Raw genomic sequence first — 22,575 nt, 5'->3', positions numbered from 1 at the left:
CCTGTCCCTCTCTCCTGCTTTATTTTTCTCCATAGCCCTTGTCTTAAATACAGTACAATTATTTATTTTGCTTACTGTCTGTCTCCTCTTACTGAGACATAAGATACAGCAGAGCAAGGATTTCTGGCTATTTTGTAGACTACTATATCCCCCGCATCAAGAGTTAGTGGTCCATAGTAGGAGGCCATTAAATTTTACTGAAAGAGGAATGACTATCATCAATCATGTATTCTTCTTTTGGTGGTGGTAGGCCTGAGTACACATGGCCTTGTAACTCTCCTACACTAGTCTATGCACTATTATATGTGTAATATGATTTTTAATAGGGCTTTTAGCTATTAAGCAAAACATAAGGGACACTTATAGGAAATTGTCTGAAATTCATAACCAGGGCTTAATCTTGTGTTAGCAGTGTTCCTGATGGCTGACCCTACAAGATGCAGGTATCTTCACATTGGCCTGGTTGTACAGATAATACAAGTGTCCTAGAGATGCTACTCGGGGGTCCCTCCTTTTTATCTACTTCATCATACAATCAATTCTGTTGGCCTAATGGGTGGTAAAGATCATTCGATTCCTTTCCTTTATTTTCCTGACAATAGCCCATAATTGTGTAATGAGAGGAGAAAAATATTAGTAACTTATTTTCCCCTGAATTCCAACCAAATCACAACCTTAGATTTTTTTGTTTATTTACTACTATAGCATTTTAAGAAACATTTGCTCCTGTAAAAACACTAACTAACCCATTAAGAACTTTCCCCTATTAATAAATAAGTACTTTTTCCCTCCATTAGGGAGACAAAAAAAAAGTCAATTTAATCAACTTATTCTTCTCTCTACTCCCCTAATTTATCTCCATTTAATTTTCACAAGCTCACAATAACTCACTTAGGCATTACTATTATCCCCGTCAATAAATGAGAAATTGAGGCATAAGAGACTAGAAGGCTTGTTCAGGATCACTCAGATGTCAGGTAGAAGTGCTATGATTTGACTCTGGAGCCTAAGGCATGGAAGGAGATGTGGATGACAAGATAGAGGAGATTATCTTGAGAAATGCGATTGATTGGGGTAAGGGTAAGAGCAACTCCTACATGGCTAGGGTGACCAGGTAAATAATGGTTCTTCCAATGATCTATAGGAAAAAGAGGTTTAGCGTACAAGTTTATAAGATCAATTTTGGATGTAAGTATGAGGTGCCTGTGGGAATGAATTCTGAAGCTCAGAATGGTGCCCTGGGCTGGAGATATAAATGTGGAGCCTAAAAGTAGTTAGGTAGAATCCAAAATCCTAGAGGGCAATACGTTCACCCACAAAGAGTTCCCTACATTTGGCAAATAGAAAAAAAGAAAAAAAAAAAAAACTGGTTATCTACGAAAGAGGAGTTTTAATGGAATGAGAGATTGAATGAAAGATTGTTACAGGTCAAAGAGTGAATGGTTAGTGAGAAAGCAGAAATGGTGATAGTGATCTACTCTTCTGAGAAATGGTTATTTGCACAGAAGAAGGAAGTGATTGAACACTATCTGGAAGTCACAGGAGCTATTAAAAGTTTCTTTGCTGGGCTTCCCTGGTGGCGCAGTGGTGGAGGGTCCGCCTGCCAATGCGGGGGACACGGGTTCGTGCCCCGGTCCGGGAAGATCCCACATGCCGCAGAGTGGCTGGGCCCGTGAGCCATGGCCGCTGGGCCTGCGCGTCCGGAGCCTGTGCTCCGCAACGGGAGAAGCCACAGCGGTGAGAGGCCCGCGTACCGCAAAAAAAAAAAAAAAAAGTTTCTTTGCTAATCATCTACTTGTGACGCCTTCTAAAATTGACCTTCCTAGAAACATAGCTCTGAAAGTCTCACGTCCCACGAAAGACCTTCCTGGAGATGGTTAGCCATCTTCTGACTTCCCAGGAACCCTCCTGAAACAGCCCTCCTTAGAAAACATTCCATGTTATGGCCTCTCCCACACCATCAGGGTCCTAAGGTCCTGCTCATTGAGGAAAGTTAATCTGTATTGGATGGATGCTAATGGCTACAGTGTTATTAGGTAACTTTTGTGTTATAAAGCAAGCCCCCTTGGGAATTCATGTTTTATTTTAAAGCAACATTTCACAAAGTTTGCTTTCTTGAAACCTAGCCTCTGGATGCAGTGAGTATTACATTAAAAAATACTAAAGTAGGAAAGGTTCCACGGTCAACGAATTTTAGGAAATGCTGGGTTAAACAGAGTTAAACAGGTTTCTTTACAGCAGGATTTTCAGAGACTAATATTCTAATGTGCGTCATAAAACTACAGGAGGGAGATATAAAATTCAGCATTTTCCAAAATTACCTGATTATAAGACTTTTTAAAAGTGTTATCACATGGGTCAGAAATTTAAGAAGATGCCTTCCCATAGGGCCAATGCTAGTGGAGGTTATTTCAGGCAATGTGACTGACTGATCACAGATCAAAATCAACACCGTTTTGTTTTGTTTTTTTTGCGGTACGCGGGCCTCTCACTGATGTGGCCTCTCCCGCCGCGGAGCACAGGCTCCGGACGCGCAGGCCCAGCGGCCGTGGCCCACGGGCCCAGCCGCTCCGCGGCATGTGGGATCCTCCCAGACCGGGGCAGGAACCCGCGTCCCCTGCATCGGCAGGCGGACTCCCAACCACTGCGCCACCAGGGAAGCCCTCAACACCATTTTAACTGTACCAAGTACCATCCCATGTTTGCTTCAGTTCACCCCACTTTTAGCACTCTCTTCACATGATGACATTAATTCGGGCACAGTCCCTTTTATAATGGGGATGGACCCTTGCTTGAAGGTTTAAATATTTGCTTTCCCTTTTGATGAACTAAATTCTATGGACTCCATAATAAAACTGGGATTAGGGCATATAGTACATTTCATTTCACAGCCCTGTGTGACTGACTACACGTGAAATAAATCTGGTGAATTAACTTGTTGATCGTTGATATTATTTCCCTGCCTTCGTTTTTTCTTTTCTTTTATAGCTTGTAAGCTCAGTTGTTACCAGGAAAATCAATAAACAAGCTTTCAAGAAAATTTACACCTAGGGAGAAGAAAGGCCCTTTTGCCTGGAAGTTATTCTTTTTCTTTTCTAAGGGAGTAATATCCACTCCACAGCCAGAGTTCACTTTCAAGTCAACAGAAGCCCAGTGTGCTCATGAGGACTCTCTGCTGGGAGAATGGGGCCCCCAAGTATTTTCAGAGGGACAGCATTTGTAACGGGGATAACGTCTGTGAATTGAATTTTTCTGAAAGTCAGGCAGGACTAAAGAAAGGGAACTAATGTAGCCAAGAAAATAAACCATTATCCACATGTCCAGGGCCTAGAAAAGAATGCAGGAAAGGCTACAAAAGACAGCCTTTTCATGTGAATGTAAATGAAACATAACCCTATTAACTAGAGCAGAGATTCTCATCTCTGTCCTCTCCTGGAGCTCATACCTAGGAGACAGAGACCACATCCTTTAGAGTTCTGCTCTGGGTCAAAAGATTTTTGTCACTGCATGCCAGTGTTTAAAGGAGCTAGCCTTGGACCACATGTGGCAAATTAGAGCAGCACCATTCAAAAGAACATCGTAAGATGGTGGAAATGTTCTACAACTTTGCACTGTTCAGTATGATGGCCAGTAGTTACATATAAATGCTGAGCACTTGAAATGTAGCTAGTGTCGTTAAAGAACTGAATTGCCAATTTTATTTAACTTTAATGAATTCAAATATAAATAAGCTCATATGCCTCGTGGCCACCATATTTAACAGCATAGGGCTAGAAAATGGAAGTGTGAATTCATCAAGTCAGGATTCCCAGCCTTTTAATAGGGGCATAGAGCAATATGCATATCCCAACCCATGTTCCCCAACCATTTCCATCCCTGCAAAGCTACATCACAAAGCCAGTGGGGGTCAGGGGAGGAGTGCGGAACAAGCGTTGAAAAAAAATGTCCACAACTACTTGGCAAATTGAAGTAAGTTTAAGTAAAGGCACGGGTCAAAGTGGAATGGCAGTCACTGGGTGGGAGCAGGGTCTGACATATGTTTAGTAAATAAAGGGAGTCCTGAAGAGGAGCTACAGGGTAAGAAGGTAATGACAGTGTTGCAGTTGTCTATGGCTGCGTAACAAATTACCCCAAAATTTAGTCACTTAAATCTATGACATTTGTTTTGCTCATGAATCTGCAACAACTTGGGCAGGACCCATGGAGGGAAGAGTGCATCTCTGTCCCACTCATCATCACCTGAGTTGTCCCAAGGCTGGGAGCTGGGATCATCTGGACTTGTTTACTTGGATGATGCTGGCCTTTGGCTCTTAGGCTATCAGCCAAAACACCTTACAAATGGCTATTCCATGAGGTGTGTCTCACAACATGGTGACTGGGCTCCGAGGGAAAGTGTCTAGAAAGAAAGAAAGTCAGGAGGATTCTGTAAACTCTTTATGACCTCACTTTGAAAGTCCCATAGCATCACTTTGGCAGTACTGCTCTGCTCATTAGAACAGACATGAATCCACTCAGGTTCAAAAGAAGGGAGAATAGTCTTCACTTCTTGGTGTGGAGTGCCAAGGAGGTTCAGGAGGAACACGTGGATTAGAAATATTGCTGTAGCCATTTGCAAAATAATCCATCACTGTTAGATAACATAGTTCAGGCTTCCCATGATAGAAACCTTAGTCAAACCAAACTAATAACAAAATAGAAATTGATTGTTTTAAGAAACCAGTAAGCTTAAAGTTTCAAGTATGGCTGGATCCAGTGGCTCAAATGATACAATTGCAACTTTCTCATACTTGTTCATTCATTCTATGTTTCTTGTCTCTTTCTTGTGTCTGTCTGTCTGTTGGTCTCTCTCTCTTTCCCCACCCCCAACTGTCCCATTATCCTCTCCAACTGGCAGAACAAAAGATTACTGGCAACTCTAAGTCAATATCCTGATAATTTTTGATCCTAAAGGAAGAATCTTTCTCTTGTATAACAAGTTCATGGAAGAAGAGTGACTAATTTTGTTCAGGTCAGAAACCCACCCCCTGTCCAGTCACTGGGTCCTGGGAAATAACGTTCCATAATAGGTCAGGTGAAGGTCCCCAGTCCACCCTAGCCATAAGTTATTTAACCTCAACGCATTTCAGTTTTCTCAAGTGTAGAATAAAGATTCTGGTAAATTGACTGTAAAAATGACCCTAAGTCTCTACTCTTCTGTATCCAACCAATTGCAGTGTGACTTTGTAACTCCTTTCATCCAATGGCAGTCTATTTTCCCATCCCTTTATTCGAAGCTAGACTTGAGATTTGCTTGGCCAACAGAATGTGGTCGAAATGGCCCTGGGCTAGTTCTGACTCTAGCATTTCTGCTCTTTTTCTTTCCGAGCTCTGATACCACCATGAGGACAAGCTCAGTTTAACTGTTGGGGGAACAGAGATTCCACAGAGCAAAGCCAACTCAGCCTAGTTGTCCCAGCCAAAATCACAGACACATGAGAGAATTCAGCCCAGATCAGCAAGACAAGCCCACAGCTGACTTTCCAGCTGCCTGCAGAGACATGAGCAAAGCCACTAAGACCAGGGTAAACCACCCATATAATCTGCACACCTGTGCCAATGAGTTTTGCTCACTGGGTGTTTGTTCCACAGTATTAATGACAAAACTGAAACAGATACAGTAGGCCCTAATGCTTGGTACTGTGTTTAGAACAGTGCCTGGCATCAAATAAGCAGTCAATAAATATTTGCTATTATTATTACCCATGACAGCACCACACAGAATGTGTTTCCCAGCTTCCTGAAGAAAATGAGATGTCTCCCACAAGTGTCGTGAGAGCCAATACAGAACACTGATCTATCAAGTTTTTTGCAATTTTAATAAATTAGTAAGAAAAGTATCAAAAGCTAAGCATATTCTAATAATGGAAAGTAAGATATTTATTGCCAATGTAGTAAAAGTACATGATCTCCAAAGCCCTTCACATGTCCTGTACAAACATCTAATATCTGACCTATGCACAGCTAACATATCACCAATATCACCAATTAGATCAAATATCAAACTTCTCCTAGGAAAAAACAGACAGTAACATTTTTATCACATGATTAACTGTCGTTAATGATATTTATATTGCGTCAAAAGTTGGGACAAGAGTAATTTTATCTGCCCTAGTATTTTCAGACATAATAGTTTTATGTCTGATGCTATTTTCAACTGCAGACTTTAAAGGAATACATGCATTGGTTCCAAGAAAACATGATTATCCACCTTACCTTTACAAAAACTGGAGAAGCACATGACTGAGGTTCAACTCCCTGATCACTGTATGCATATGGTGTGTGTGTGGGGAGCTGGGGTTTGCTTCACGGCTACTCTTCTCTGTCTACCCTCTCTCTCTCTCTCTCAGATAAGGCATTCACCCACTTAAACAGCTTCGGGAAAATTCCATTAGTTTCCAAACTCACGCTGTAACTTCTCTTTTGAACTCAACTCCACATTTCCATTTCTGTTTGACTTTTGTATTTGGATGTTCTGCCACCTCCTCATCCTCAAAAAATGTGAATTCATTGCCTCTCTGGTCATCACCCAGCAAACACGTGTATGGTGTTATGTGATCACACAAGGGAAAGAAATCTCCTAATTCAGTTCCTTACACATCACAAAAGCAGGCTGAGTGATAACTCTCACCAATCCTGTTATGACTCCTGTTCTCCAGTTGTGTCTTCATACCCTAGGTATGGCTGTGGCAAGTAGTATTAGCCTACTTTTTTTTTTTTTTTTTTTTTTTGCGGTACACGGGCCTCTCACTGTTGTGGCTTCTCCCGTTGCGGAGCACAGGCTCCGGACGCACAGGATCAGCAGCCATGGCTCACGGGCGCAGCCGCTCTGCGGCATGTGGGATCTTCCCGGACTGGGGCACGAATCCGTGTCCCCTGCATCGGCAGGTGGACTCTCCACCACTGCGCCACCAGGGAAGCCCTATCCTACTTTATTGAAGAGGAAAATAATACACCCAGTTGTATAGATAGTTGTATAGATAGTTCAAAAGAACATCATAAGATGGTGGAAATGTTCTACAACTTTGCACTGTTCAGTATGATGGCCAGTAGTTACATATAAATGCTGAGCACTTGAAATGTAGCTAGTGTCGTTAAAGAACTGAATTGCCAATTTTATTTAACTTTAATGAATTCAAATATAAATAAGCTCATATGCCTCGTGGCCACCATATTTAACAGCATAGGGCTAGAAAATGGAAGTGTGAATTCATCAAGTCAGGATTCCCAGCCTTTTAATAGGGGCATAGAGCAATATGCATATCCCAACCCATGTTCCCCAACCATTTCCATCCCTGCAAAGCTACATCACAAAGCCAGTGGGGGTCAGGGGAGGAGTGCGGAACAAGCGTTGAAAAAAAATGTCCACAACTACTTGGCAAATTGAAGTAAGTTTAAGTAAAGGCACGGGTCAAAGTGGAATGGCAGTCACTGGGTGGGAGCAGGGTCTGACATATGTTTAGTAAATAAAGGGAGTCCTGAAGAGGAGCTACAGGGTAAGAAGGTAATGACAGTGTTGCAGTTGTCTATGGCTGCGTAACAAATTACCCCAAAATTTAGTCACTTAAATCTATGACATTTGTTTTGCTCATGAATCAAACGCTAAGCATATTCTAATATGGCCCTGGGCTAGTTCTGACTCTTGGGGAAAATCCAGCAGATTATTCTGAATCTTCCTGGTAATGTGACACATATAAAAGTATTGGTGGGTGGGCAGGTAGAGCTGCAAATACACACCGAGGAGATTAATAATCACTGTATGAAGAAGGATAAGAGTTGAGGCTAAATTTTATGGAAGTCAATTTTGATACTGACTTGATAGAATTAATAGTAGCTAACATATATTAAGCACTTACTATGTGCCAGTAACTATTACAAGTTAATATTAATATGCTAAGTTAATATTAACATTAACTCAATTATTTATGTATTTTTCTTGAACAGTTTTGTACAATAAACCAATATGAGATCCCCTGGGTTAAACAGCCTGCATTAGGTCAGGAGCAATAAGCTAATAAATCAGCAATCTGGAATTTGAATGCAGACCATCTGGCTCCTGAGAAGTGTCCCTACCACACTCTGCTTTCTGAAATGAAGAATAAGAAGTTGGGGAGGGGAGAAAAAAGTAACAGCAAATGCAAAGTCAACAAGGTAGAAATAAGTCAGTCATACACAGGCGTGGGACTCAACCAGTTTGTACGGGCTACGAAGCCACAGCTGGGTGAGGAATTGGGTGGAAATGAGGTTGGGAGGATTTGAGATGCAGCAGCAGAGAAGTGGTCTTTGAACGTCAGGCTGAGCTGTTTGGACTTCTGGAACCACCCAAAGGGAACCTGACCCTCTGTCTGCTTTAACTTAATCCGTGTCAACACGCAGGCAAAAGAACAGGTTGAAGAGAAGGCATTGGTGCATATGGAAGTGGGAGTTAGTTTCTTGACGTGGAGCTAAAACACTTTGAAACTGGCAGCAACTCTCACTCAAAAGACTTCACAGGCTTCCCTGGTGGCGCAGTGGTTGAGAGTCCGCCTGCCGATGCAGGGGACATGGGTTCGTGCCCCGGTCCGGGAAGATCCCACATGCCGCGGAGCGGCTGGGCCCGTGAGCCATGGCCGCTGAGCCTGCGCGTCCGGAGCCTGTGCTCCGCAACGGGAGAGGCCACAGCAGTGAGAGGCCCGCGTACCGCAAAAAAAAAAAAAAAAAAAAAGACTTCACATACATCTGTGTCATTGAACTATCTGCAAATGATGAAGAGAGGGACAGACTGAAGACAGATGCCCTGGTCCCATCCCAGTCCTGACCCCCTTCTGGAGGGTTAAGTTCTGGAAGCACAGGAGGGACTGTTATACTCAAGCAAGCTGTGTGCTTCCGCACCAGGTTCAATGCTGAGAGTGCCTTAACTGAACATCTGGCTAATAATGTACCTTCCATGTATTAATGGCACTCACTGCACCTGCTCCATCTGAGGAAATTACATGGGTCAAGTAACGGCAGCATGATTTCAAATGTTTGCCTCATCACCTACAAACATAATCAAAGAATAACAACCACAGTCTTGGGGAAAATCTTGGTTAAGTCTTTTTCACTAGCAGTTCTAAAACAGAAAGGCAGAAAATAAGAAACTTGCTGATAATCTCGTAAACCAATAATTCTCAAATATAACAAGTTCAATGTGAAAGGAATTATTTCCTTAGCCCCCTCCCCGAACCAACTAACACAGTTTTTTGAAAATCTTAAAAGTGATAAGGGTGTAACATCTACAATTAGTATATTCCTTGGTAAAACTGGTTTCAGGAAAGGAAATGTTTCCACAATTCTCTTTTCCAACTTTTGCTAAGGTATTTTTTTAAATGCATTAAAAGCAAAATTTTTCCAGAAGAGTTGTTCCAAATGGGAACCTTTCTTCATACCTTTTTCATAACCATTTAAAAATCTGCTTGGTGCTTAGTCAACTCCTAACTAATCACCTAAGACTGAGTTTCAACTGATAACTAAAATCCAGCAGATCATTCTGAATCTTCCTGGTAATGTGAGTCAGATTTGACCAAATATTAACTGCATTATTTAAAATAACATTACTAGTATCTATTGAACATTGACCAATACTATGATTTTTTATTAATTTCTGGGAAAAAAAAGCATTTGCTATACTTTTACCTTCCATTTTAAGGACTCGACAATTACATGTATTATATGTCATGAAAAATCACATTCTTTTCGTATTTCTACACTGTTTTCTTTGTCAACTGGTGAGCAAACACCCATAATACTCTTTGGCATCTATCAAAATGTTCTGAGTATCTTGTGACAAGAGAGCACAGATCCAGGAAAGTTTAGACATTACTAAGGAAACAGTGCACAGATGTAGATGCTGAAAAATTAATACCACCCCATCTTCTGATAGGCTGTAGCTCCCAAAATGCTTCTACAGAAACAGAATGAAACAAGCCCAAAGCACAAATATTTGTGCCATCGCAGCATAAATGAATCATAAAGCATTAAAACAGAAATTTCAAGCTTTGGCATCAGGTCCAATTTCTGAGCAATTCCTCAGCCTAACACATATTCTTCATGTCATCTCATTGGTAGAGAGAATACTGGAAGTAAAAGTACCCTGTCACAAGTGAACAAAAACAAGTTGAAAAACTATTTAAATATCTTATGATGCTTGTAGTCTTCCTCCTCATATCTCAAAAAATATTTTTTTAACCTGCAAAACAGGTACTTACTATCCTCAGGTAAGATGTTCTAATGAAGTACCAATTTTATTACTAATTAAGGCCACAGGAACCCTAGGAGGCTGCTGCTGACATCTAGTGGCATAATTTTTTAAACGTTATACGCATTAAAAAGATAAATCTAGAGAGAGAAAGGGACAGACATGCATACATATGCGCCTTCAAAGTCTAGTGGACAGCCCATGTTACAAATTAGTTGCCTCTGCTCACACCACTCTGCCTCCAGTGACGTGCTTCCCCTTCCAAAGTAAGGCTACTACCGCAAAACTGAAGAAAGGAAAACCAACACATCTGCTAAAGCCTTAAAGGAACCGTTTACCCTCACAGTCCTGTGTCTTTTACTGGGAATTGCCAGTTCCCTGAAAGCTCCAATTCCCAAAAGCCCTGTCCCGACCCTAACAGTCCTAATTTTATCTCAACTTCCCAAATAACCATAGTCCGTCCCCAGTTTCCACACCTATTAGCATTTAGGTACTTTTAGGGTGCCAGCCTAAAGAGATTTGACTGTAGAGCTGAGCATATGTTATTTCAGACTGCATGTCCACAAACATACCTGCACATTCAAAATGGCCATAAAATCCCTATGCGTGAGATTCAATAATTATTGAAAACTTAAAAATAGCTCTCAGGGACTGCTTTAATGTTTCCAACTATCCACATGAATGATGAAATTGATATTGATGTGAAAAATGGTAAGGAGCATAGAGATCACTTCTACAAGCAAGTAAAAAGATTTTTTCTGTAGCCTCTATGTGTCTGTATGTATGTGTGTGTAAGGGGTGCATATGTGTGTGTGTAAAACAAGAGAAAGACTCAAGTTCTACACATACCCCACTCCCCCTAAAGCACTTGTGAGTACAGTAGGTAAACACTGAATTGATGAATGAGGTGGCAAATTACAATATAACTTTTTTCCCCTATTGATTCTAATGTAAGCTATGAAATAGGTAGTGTTTTACTCTTAGGCGTCTTAGTGTCTTTGTGGAGTAGCTCAGGTTAGATTTTCCTCCCATCACATATGCAAAGTGGTACAAAGCCAATGGGTGATCGAATTAGGCAATGTCCCTTTGGTGAAGGGAGTATACTTTTTTTAATTAATTAATTTTTTGGGGGGGCTGCATTGGGTCTTCGTTGCTGGGCACGGGCTTTCTCTAGTTGCGGTGAGTGGGGGCTATTCTTCGATGCGATGCATGGGCTTCTCATTGCGGTGGCTTCTCTTGCAGAGCACAGGCTCCAGGCACGCAGGCCTCAGGAGTCTCGGCACACGGGCTCCAGAGCACAGGCACAACAGCTGTGGCGAATGGGCCTAGCTGCTCCGCGACATGTGGGATCCTCCTGGACCAGGGATAGAACCGTGTCCCCTGCATTGACAGGTGGACTCCCAACCACTGCACCACCAGAGAAGTCCGGGAGTGTATCTCAAGAGTTGAAAATTATTTGCCTTATAAATTAGTATATTTGAATTTAGATTTTATTCACATTGAAAAGATATGATAACAGGAGAGAAGCTTCTCAAGTTAGTCCTAATTAATACAAAACATTGCTAAATTATAATTCTCATAGTACAAAGGAATCTTCTAGCCTTTTTAAATATTCCTTCGGTGGAAATCTTAGAGATGCAAGGACCTCATTCCTTCGAAGTCTATTTCACTCACAAGTGGGAGTAAAAGTAGAAGACAGAAGGATCTTCCTTACAGTCTCACTGAAGGAAAAAAAGTCCCATGTCTGTGTGTGTATCTTCACACATAATAAAGTTCTGTATGTACATATACATACATATTTAAACACACACACACAAAAGAGCTACTACAGAGCAATATACGCGAATCAGTGACAGTGTGACAGATAGTGTATCTAGGTTACTTTACGGACTGAATATGGGTTAAGGAAGAGAAATAGTTGTGGCATGATGAGGAACTCAGAAAGCCCCCTAAAGAACAGTTTTAAGGTATGTAGGCTTTGGAACAAGGGAAAAGAAGACTGGACATTCTGAGTGGAGTTATCAGCATAAGGAAAGACAAGAATGTTTAGGGTATACAGTGTAGTAAGAGAGAAACCAATACGGTAAGAAACATATGTGGGGAGTCGATGCAAGAACTTGAACATTAGCAGGAGACAATTCTAGACAATGCTATGGCTTCTGTAGGACTATTCCATCAAGACTATTCTTGGGAGTTTTCTTTAAAGTTTTAAAAAGATGGAGTATCCCACAGAATCTAATACTCAGAAGAGTAAAGTAAAGAGTACCAAGAACTTTGGCAAATGATGAAAATCATAAAAAAACAAAAAAGGCAAATTCATAAAAATGATCATAAGAACTCTTCCTCATATAAAGTCCTCTTTAAGAATTACGTTTTAATCATTTCTCAATGAAAGTGTTCAATTATTTGTTCTCTGACTTTCAGTTTAAATTCTCTTTTGGAGCATATATGCCTGATGTCATAGCCCTATTTCTGTAAAGCATTGTGTCTATCCTATGTGAATGAGTCCAAGCATCGTGACAATTACATCACCCCTTTCATCACATGTGTAGAGGTGTTTGTAACTCTCATTGTAATTCATGGTCATTAACTTATTAATCAACCTGAAAATCTGATGCTTTACTTTCCATTGTTACTTTATAGTAGTTTATAAAAAATAATATAGAATATAATTTGTAATAAGCTCTTAAAATATCAGAAGAATTTTATTCTTTAAAAAAATTTTCAATGTGTGCTACATCTACAAAATATTCTACAGCCAATAATAATAAACCACAATGAAACCAATCTCTAAACAATATATTTACACCTTATTTCTTAGTGCCCTAGAACATAAAGAACGCTGTATACTAGCCTTATAACAGTTTATTTTCAATTATCAAAAATGTATTTAGAGTACATCAAAAAACTGCCGAACCCTTAATATCCCATTTCACTTTCCTACAGGGAAGTTAAATATATATGAAAATAATACTTAATATTCCTACATAATACAAATAAATTACAAACATGAAAATTTCTTAATTGAAATTCAACTTATTTCCAGGACATATAAACCTGTGTAAAAATAGAACAGAATAATGGTCTCTATTTTTGTGCATAATCTTACTAGGTACAGAGAAGGATATTTTAACCCAACTAGGTTAAGCTGCCTCTATTTTGGGGCAACAAAATTAAGAATATTGTGACCAACAGACTTCAATAACTTTACACAGCGAAGCACTACATGAAAACTTATTTTAGACCCTTTTTGAAAAAGTCAAATGTAGAACTTCCAGGTATCTGCACACACAAAAGTTCCTGTTAACCCAAAAGATTGCTCTCCGAGCCCCATTGCCAGAGTTAATGGTACACAAAATGAGTGTGTTAGTCATCGCGTGCAACTGAGAAAGGCTGAATGGTCCCATTTGTCCAAAACTAGCACCTTCACTAATATGCCTTGAACTTCTACTATTTAAACACTGAAATTTAAATGCATATATCCCATTTAGGATAATAGAGCATCTTTGCCTTATTAACAGGAATATTTTATAAAGTTGCAAACACCCCTATTTTAATGAGTCCAAAGGACCAACCTAAAGAGGTGATGACATGAACACCATTTCTCCCACCCCAGTTACTCTTTCACACCTCACTCCCAACCTCCACACAAAAGCCAGCATCCTAGAGTATAATCTCTTTGGGAGTGTTATCAGACCAGAGCGCTTGGACTGTCAGTATACAGAACTGGTTCTTTATTGGCACATCGGGGAGAAGCAAACTTTGTTACTCCGGGTACATGATGCTGGATATTCTGCCACATTAATGGGAATTTCCCTCCTACACCACAACTCCTTCTTTGCTACATTCAGTTCGAAGTAAGTTTATCCCTATCTTAAATAAATGAAATCAAAGCCTAACAAAATTGAATGTATTAGTATATACATACCTCTGAAAAAAGAAAAATTTCACATGAATGCATCCTGTGTGGTCTGTGCTCTCTTCATTAGCTCCATCTCACTCAGTGTGTTTCCTTCTCTGTCTTTACTGTGTCATCTTCTACTGATTCCGCCTCAGCCAGCGTTTTTCTACCATACATCTCCCTATGCTTGTATCACAGCACTCAGCTTCAACCCCTTCCACATACTGTCTAGGTATTAGTTTTCATTATAATGCCTCTCTTTAGGGAGTCACCGTTAATAGTTCTAAGCTAAAGGAGACCCTCCATTGATTTCATTAACCATTTAAAAATGCCTTATAGTTTGACTTAACATTTTAGTATAGTGGACCTACAATTGAAAATCAACATTACAGGAGAGAAGCTACTTCCTTAAGGGGTTTACGCCTCCCTTGAAGCATTAACTAAAAGCCAAAAATAAGTAGAAACACCCCAGTTTGTAATTCAACCTAACTATTTTTGCTCCACTGCAAATTAAAGTTCATAAACCAGTTTTCTGCTGATGTCCATTAAATTCAAATGCTTCCTTTGTTTCAGCACTCATTTGTTTTACAGGAATTCGACAATTTGTCAAAAATAGAACCCAGTTAGTTCCAATTAGTATGTGACCTGGTACACATTTCAACAAATCCAGTATGTGCGTTGCTATATACAAAGCGACATCATATCTTCATAGCTATATAAGCAGATAGTATTGATAGATGGGTTTAGTTCCCAACACAATTCTAACTTTTCAGAAACTTTTCTATTAAAAACTCTTTTGAGACATCACCTTTATTCATAAATCATACACACATTTTATATCTGCATCTACGCCCCACTTTGCTTACACGTATATGTCATTAGAATATTTGCATGATTGTTCATATTCTTAGGCTAACATATATAAACAAATCACATAGCAATTGGAAAATTTAGCAACTAAATATGCAATCATTGAGTATAATCAGGCATGCTATTCAACAACTGTATGATATAATTCAATCTTTCCAAAGAAAATATATGTTTTGTGTAAGAGTGTCTTCGTCAAACTCGATGAAGTTTTTCTAGGAATTTGTACTGAACTTTTTTGTCTATTAAAAAAATAATATGTAAAGCCATCTGACTGATGCTTAAATAAGAGGAAAATTTTAATTAAAAGAATCTCATTCTCTTATTGTCTACCATTTGTAAATGTAATACACTAATTGGACCTATTTCCAAACAGAGTACAATCTTCTAGTCAAGATCCTATCCACACATTAACATAAATGCAAGAGTAGTGTTGGAAAATTCATCATTAACCACAGTGCTTCAAGCTAACATATATTTTAAAATTTACTGGTCACTTCCTAAATATGATGGTCATCAAAAATCATTCCTTTTACTTTTCAGATGATTTACTTTTTTGATGGATTATTCCATAGTTAAAACCAGTAATCAAGAAAAACCAACCAGTTGAATGTATCAGAGTTAAACAGACTAATATACATATTAAAATAAGCATTACCTTGGTCTGATTTTTCATAAAGGATAGCAGATCTCTTGCCAGGTGACACCATTTCTTTGGGTTCTGTGGGTAAAAAGAAAAGAGATTAATAAAAACAACCTTTCTTTTCACCCTTTAAATGCTTCTTAAAAACATTTATTAGTAATAAAGGTCAGAGAAGAAAATCATTTAACAAAATATTCAGCTCCATTCAGCAGCTGCCTTGGGAACCACTTGCTTTAAATGACAAATAACTTCCCCAAAGGCCCCCTCTCCCCTGCAGCTGAAAACAAGGGTGACTGCCACAGATCCTCAGCCCTGTTTTCTTTGCTTCTCTCTCTTTTCTCACATGGCAACAAGACTAGCACTCGAGCAAGGAAAAGAATTAGCTTCAATCATTTCAAAAGATAAGATGTAATTCATGTTGGGACAGAACATTTACTTGGAATGCAACAGACTGAAATGGAATTTGCAATTATCTAAATTAGTTTCCTCCCTCCCCCAGCGAGTATGGCTTTTAAAATGTTCGTGCAAGTCTGGGTATTTTTCTATTCTGTCTTTCCACAAAAATGATAAAATGAGATATTGTGGATTGACTTAGTAAATAATTGCAGATTACCCTCCTTAGGAGCTGCAATTTTAGAGCTTTTCTATGCTGCACTGAGGAGAAAAGTACTTTATAGGAGTCAAAAGTTATGAAAATATATCTTTTTCCTTCCCTTAGCATATAACCATCTTGAGGAGTGTCCCATAAAAGATTTTATTGCATCATTATCAGAATGTTCACACTGCAAGATAAGAAATTCAAGTCTAAGCCATAGCTCTCCAGGAAGGACTATCACATAGATAGGTAAGAATTTTAAATTCACCCCTTAAGAAAGTTATTTGACTGAAGAAATGTTAACAGTTAAAAGCAACGTTGATTATTTGACTGTAACAGTCATTATAGGAACAGTCATATAACTGCAATCACCAAAACATCTTACTAGCTGTGTGAAATTAGGCAAGGAAATTAGACTCTGTAAACATTCCTTTCTCATCTGTAATATCAGAATGCTAATTCTTTCTACTTCATAGAACTGACAGGATAAATAGGTGAGATAAATACACAGAAAGGACACAGAATTCATGAATGTTAGCCAAGATAATCATGAACATTACTATTACTATTATTATCATTGTTCTCCTTTTTTAAAAAAAATCTTGCAACCCCTTTGAAAATCACTGCCCTGATGAGCCACATGGTGGAATGATTAAAATCTTACCATACTGGTTGTTACTTGATTTGCTGATTTATTAGTCACACTCTGTGATGGCAAAGGAAATAAAGAGTTGTTTTAGGTCTTTGGGCAGGTAAGAGAAAAAGATTAAACAGCATTTCAGGAGAATGAGTAACCTCTCACCCCACTGCAGTAGCTTCCTTTGACTTTGCTGGGGGTTTTAATTTAAATATGTCCTCCAAGAAATTGGGATACTTCAAGATTCACTTAAAGCAACTGACCCCTGTCTGCTCTTGTAAATATTCAATCCAATTCAGAAAACACCTACTGAGCTCCGATTGCAAGGAAGGGTACACCAGAGACTTTAGAGAAATCATTATAAATAGAAAGGATTCAAGAAAAACAGTTTAGTGGAAGAAAGGTTTGTAAGTAATTCATGAAAAAACCATCATTAAACAACATACAACAAGACCCGTATATATGCTATCTATAAGAAACCCACTTCACACCTAGGGACACATAACACACTGAAAGTGAGTGGATGGAAAAAGATATTCCATTCAAATGGAAATTAAAAGAAAGCTGGAGTAGTGATTCTCATATCAGAAAAAAAGACTTTAAAACAAAGACTATTACAAGAGACAAAGAAGGACACTACATAATGATCAAGGAATCAATCCAAGAAGAAGATATAACAATTGTAAATATTTATGCACCCAACATAGAAGCACTTCAATACATAAGGCAAATACTAACAGCCATAAAAGGGGAAATCAACAGTAACACAATCATAATAGGGGACATTAATACCCCACTTTCACCAATGGACAGATCATCCAAAATGAAAATAAATAAGGAAAGACAAGATTTAAATGATACATTAAACAAGATGGACTTAATTGATAATTATAGGACATTCCATCCAAAACAACAGAATACACATTCTTCTCAAGTGCCCATGGAACATTCTCTAGGATAGATCATATCCTGGGTCACAAATCAAGCCTTGATAAATTTAAGAAAATTGAAAACGTATCAAGTATCTTTTCTGACCACGACGCTATGAGACTAGATATCAATAACAGGAAAAACTCTGTAAGAAATACAAACACATGGAGGCTAAACAACACACTACTTAATAACCAAGAGATCACTGAAGAAATCAAAGAGGAAATCAAAAAATACCTAGAAACAAATGACAATGAAAAGACAACGGCCCAAAACCTATGGCATGCAGCAAAGGCAGTTCTAAGAGGGAAGTTTATAGCAATACAATCCTACCTTAAGAAACAAGAAACATCTCAAATAAACAACCTATCCTTACACCTAAAGCAATTAGAGAAAGAAGAACAAAAAAACCCCAAAGTTAGCAGAAGGAAAGAAATCATAAAGATCAGATCAGAAATAAATGAAAAAGAAATGAAGGAAACAATAGCAAAGATCAATAAAACTAAAAGCTGGTTCTCTGAGAAGATAAACAAAATTGATAAACCATTAGCCAGACTTACCAAGAAAAAAAGGGAGAAGACTCAAATCAATAGAATTAGAAATGAAAAAGGAGAAGTAACAACTAACACTGCAGAAATACAAAAGATCATGAGAGATTACTACAAGCAACTATATGCCAATAAAATGAACAACCTGGAAGAAATGGACAAATTCTTAGAAATGCACAACCTTCCAAGACTGAACCAGTAAGAAATAGAAAATATAAACAGACAAATCACAAGCACTGAAATTGAAACTGTGATTAAAAATCTTCCAACAGGGCTTCCCTGGTGGCGCAGTGGTTGAGAGTCCACCTGCCGATGCAGGGGATGCGGATTCGTGCCCTGGTCCGGGAAGATCCCGTGTGCCGCGGAGTGGCTGGGCCCTTGAGCCATGGCCGCTGAGCCTGCATGTCCGGAGGCTGTTCTCCACGGCAGGAGAGGCCGCAGCAGTGACAGGCCCGCGTACCGCAAAAAAAAAAAAAAAAAAAAAAAAATCTTCCAACAAACAAAAGCCCAGGACCAGATGGCTTCACAGGCGAATTCTATCAAACATTTAGAGAAGAGCTAAACACCTATCCTTCTCAAACTCTTCCAAAATATAGCAGAGGGAGGAACACCCCCAAACTCATTCTATGAGGCCACCATCACTCTGATACCAAAATCAGACAAAGGTGTCACAAAGAAAGAAAAGTAAAGGCCAGTATCACTGATGAACATAGATGCAAAGATCCTCAACAAACTACTAGTAAACAGAATCCAACAGCACATTAAAAGGATCATACACTATGATCAAGTGGGGTTTATCCCAGGAATGCAAGGATTCTTCAATGTATGCCAATCAATCAACGTGATACACCATATTAACAAATTGAAGGAGAAAAACCATATGATCAACTCAACAGATGCAGAGAAAGCTTTCAACAAAATTCAACACCCATTTATGATAAAAACCCTCCAGAAGGTAGGCATAGAGGTTACTTTCTTCCACATAATAAAGGCCATATATGACAAACTCACAGCCAACATCATCCTCAACGGTGAAAAACTGAAACCATTTCCACTGAGATCAGGAAGAAGACAAGGTTGCCCACTCTCACCACTATTATTCAACATAGTTTTGGAAATTTTAGCCACAGCAATCAGAGAAGAAAAAGAAATAAAAGAAATCCAAATCCGAAGAGAAGAATTAAAGCTGTCACTGTTTGCAGATGACATGATACACTACACAGAGGATCCTAAAGAGGCTACCAGAAAACTACTAGAGCTAATCAATGAGTTTGGTAAAGTAGCAGGATACAAAATTAATGCACAGAAATGTCTTGCATTCCCATACACTAATGATGAAAAATCTGAAAGGGAAATTAAGAAAACACTCCCATTTACCATTGCAACAAAAAGAATAAAATAGCTAGGAATAAACCTACGTAAGGAGACAGAAGACCTGTATGCGTAAAATTATAAGACACTGATGAAAGAAATTAAAGATGATACAAATAGATGGAGAGATATACCATGTTCTTGGATTAGAAGAATCAACATTGTGAAAATGATTCTACTACCGAAAGCAATCTACAGATTCAATGCAATCCCTATCAAACTACCAACAGCATTTTTCACAGAACTAGAACAAAAAATTTCACTATTTGTATGGAAACAGAAAAGACCCCGAATAGCCAAAGCAATCTTCAGAAAGAAAAACGGAGCTGGTGGAATCAGGCTCCCTGACTTCAGTCTATACTACAAAGCTACAGTAATCAAGACAATATGGTACTGGCACAAAAACAGAAATATAGGTCAATGGAACAGGATAGAAAGCCCAGAGATAAACCTACACACATATGGTCACCTTATCTTTGATAAAGGAGGCAAGAATATACAGTGGAGAAAAGAAAGCCTCTTCAATAAGTGGTGATGGGAAAACTGGAGCTACATGTAAAATAATGAAATTAGAACACTCCCTAATACCATACACAAAAATAAACTCAATATGGATTAAAGACCTAAATGTAAGGCCAGACACCATCAAACTCATAGAGGAAAACATAGGCAGAACACTCTATGACATAAATCACAGCAAGATCCTTTTTGACCCACCTCCTAGACACATGGAAATAAAAACAAAAATAAACAAATGGGACCTAATGAAACTTAAAAGCTTTTGCACAGCAAAGGAAACCACAAACAAGATGAAAAGACAACCCTCAGAATGGGGGAAAATATTTGCAAATGAAGGAACTGACAAAGGATTAATCTCCAAAACATACAAGCAACTCATGCAGCTCAATAACAAAAAAACAAACAACCCAATCCAAAGATGGGCAGAAGACATAAATAGACATTTCTCCAAAGAAGATACATAGATTGCCAACAAACACATGAAAGAATGCACAACGTCATTAATCATTAGAGAAATGCAAATCAAAACTACAACGAGATATCATCTCACACCAGTCAGAATGGCCATCATCAAAATATGTACAAACAATAAATGCTGGAGAGGGTGTGGAGAAAAGGGAACCCTCTTGCACTGTTGGTGGGAATGTAAATTGATACAGCCACTATGGAGAACAGTATGGAGCTTCCTTAAAAATCTAAAAATAGAACTACCATACGACCCAGCAATCCCACTACTGGGCATATACTCTGAGAAAACCATAATTCAAAAAGAGTTATGTACCCAAATGTTCATTGCAGCTCTATTTACAATAGTCAGGACATGGAAGCAACCTAAGTGTCCATCAACAGATGGATGGATAAAGAAGATGTGGCACATATATATATAATGGAATATTACTCAGCCATAAAAAGGAATGAAACTGAGTTATTTGTAGTGAGGTGGATGGACATAGAGACTGTCATACAGAGTGAAGTAAGTCAGAAAGAGAAAAACAAATACCATATGCTAACACATATATATGGAATCTAAAAAAAAAAGGAAAAAAAATGGTCAGAAGAACCTAGGGGCAAGACGGAAATAAAGATGCAGACCTACTAGAGAATGGACTTGAGGATACGGGAAGGGGGAAGGGTAAGCTGGGACAAAGTGAGAGAGTGGCATGGACATATATACACTACCAAATGTAAAATAGATAGCTAGTGGGAAGCAGCCGCATAGCACAGGGAGATCAGCTCGGTGCTTTGTGTCCACCTAGAGGGGTGGGATAGGGAAGGTGGGAGGGAGGGAGATGCAAGAGGGAAAAGATATGGGGATATATGTATAACTGATTCACTTTGTTATAAAGCAGAAACTAACACACCATTGTAAAGCAATTATACTCCAATAAAGATGTTAAAAAACCAACAACAACATACAATGTGTTGAAGCAACAGAACAAATTGAAAGAATATTCTGCAGTTAGGAAAGGGTCATTTTAAAAATAATCATATGATATCTCTTATATGTGGAATCTAAAAAATGATACAAATGAACTTATTTACAAAACATAAACGGACTCACAGACATAGAAAACTTACGGTTACCAAAGGGGAAAGGGGAGCGGGGGGAGGGGTAAATTAGGAGTTTGGGATTAACATACACACACTACTGTATATAAAATAGATAACCAACAAGGACCTACTGTATAGCACAGGGAACTCTACTCACTGCTCTGTAATAAGCTATATGGGAAAAGAATCTGAAAAAGAACAGACATATGTATATGCATAACTGAATCACTTTGGTGCTGTACACCTGAAACTAACACAACATTGTAAATCAATTATGCTCCAATATAAAATAAATTTAAAATAAATAAATAAATAATCTTTAAAAAAAATTCTATCAGAATAACTGAACTGATGTACACTCAGTCCTGACCATCAGTCCTGTTTGGTCTAAGAAAATTTCACAGGAGGGAAGAACTTGGAAAGACTAAGTCTGTCAGGTAGGTAAGTAGGGATGGCAGTTAAGGTGACATTACATGGAGTAAGGGTAGACCCTTAATCTAATACAACTGGTGTCCTCATAAGATGAGACACAAATACAAACATATACGCAGACGGGAGAATACCACGTGAAGAAAAAGACACAGAGGGAGATGTCCATGTAACTAGGGAGGCAGAGATGTGCTTACAAGGCAAGGAATGCAAGGATTGCCGGCAACACCGGAAGCTGAGAAAGTCATGATCCCCTAGCGCTTTCAGAGAGAACATGGCCCTGCTGACATCTTGACTTTGGACATCTTGCCTCCAGAACTGTGAGAGAATAA

At 38.9% G+C, this 22,575-nt stretch overlaps 1 protein-coding gene across 2 annotated transcripts in view; it reads right to left on the bottom strand.

Annotated features, from left to right (window-relative positions):
• The window catches only part of INPP4B (inositol polyphosphate-4-phosphatase type II B), a 717,274-nt gene that overhangs the window by 569,178 nt on the left and 125,521 nt on the right, over positions 1–22,575 (bottom strand). The window contains exon 2 of one of the 2 annotated variants that reach the window (XM_073805532.1): positions 15,679–15,741. The gene's annotated coding sequence lies outside the window, so the exon portion shown is untranslated. Of the gene's footprint in view, positions 1–15,678; positions 15,792–22,575 lie in introns of those variants that run through there. The other variant, XM_073805533.1, reaches the window with a different exon arrangement.

Source organism: Tursiops truncatus, chromosome 5 (genome assembly GCF_011762595.2).
Source record: "Tursiops truncatus isolate mTurTru1 chromosome 5, mTurTru1.mat.Y, whole genome shotgun sequence".
NCBI lineage: Eukaryota > Metazoa > Chordata > Mammalia > Artiodactyla > Delphinidae > Tursiops > Tursiops truncatus.
The sequence above is the reverse complement of the archived record's forward strand: the minus strand, read 5'-3'. Positions and strand labels throughout refer to the sequence as shown.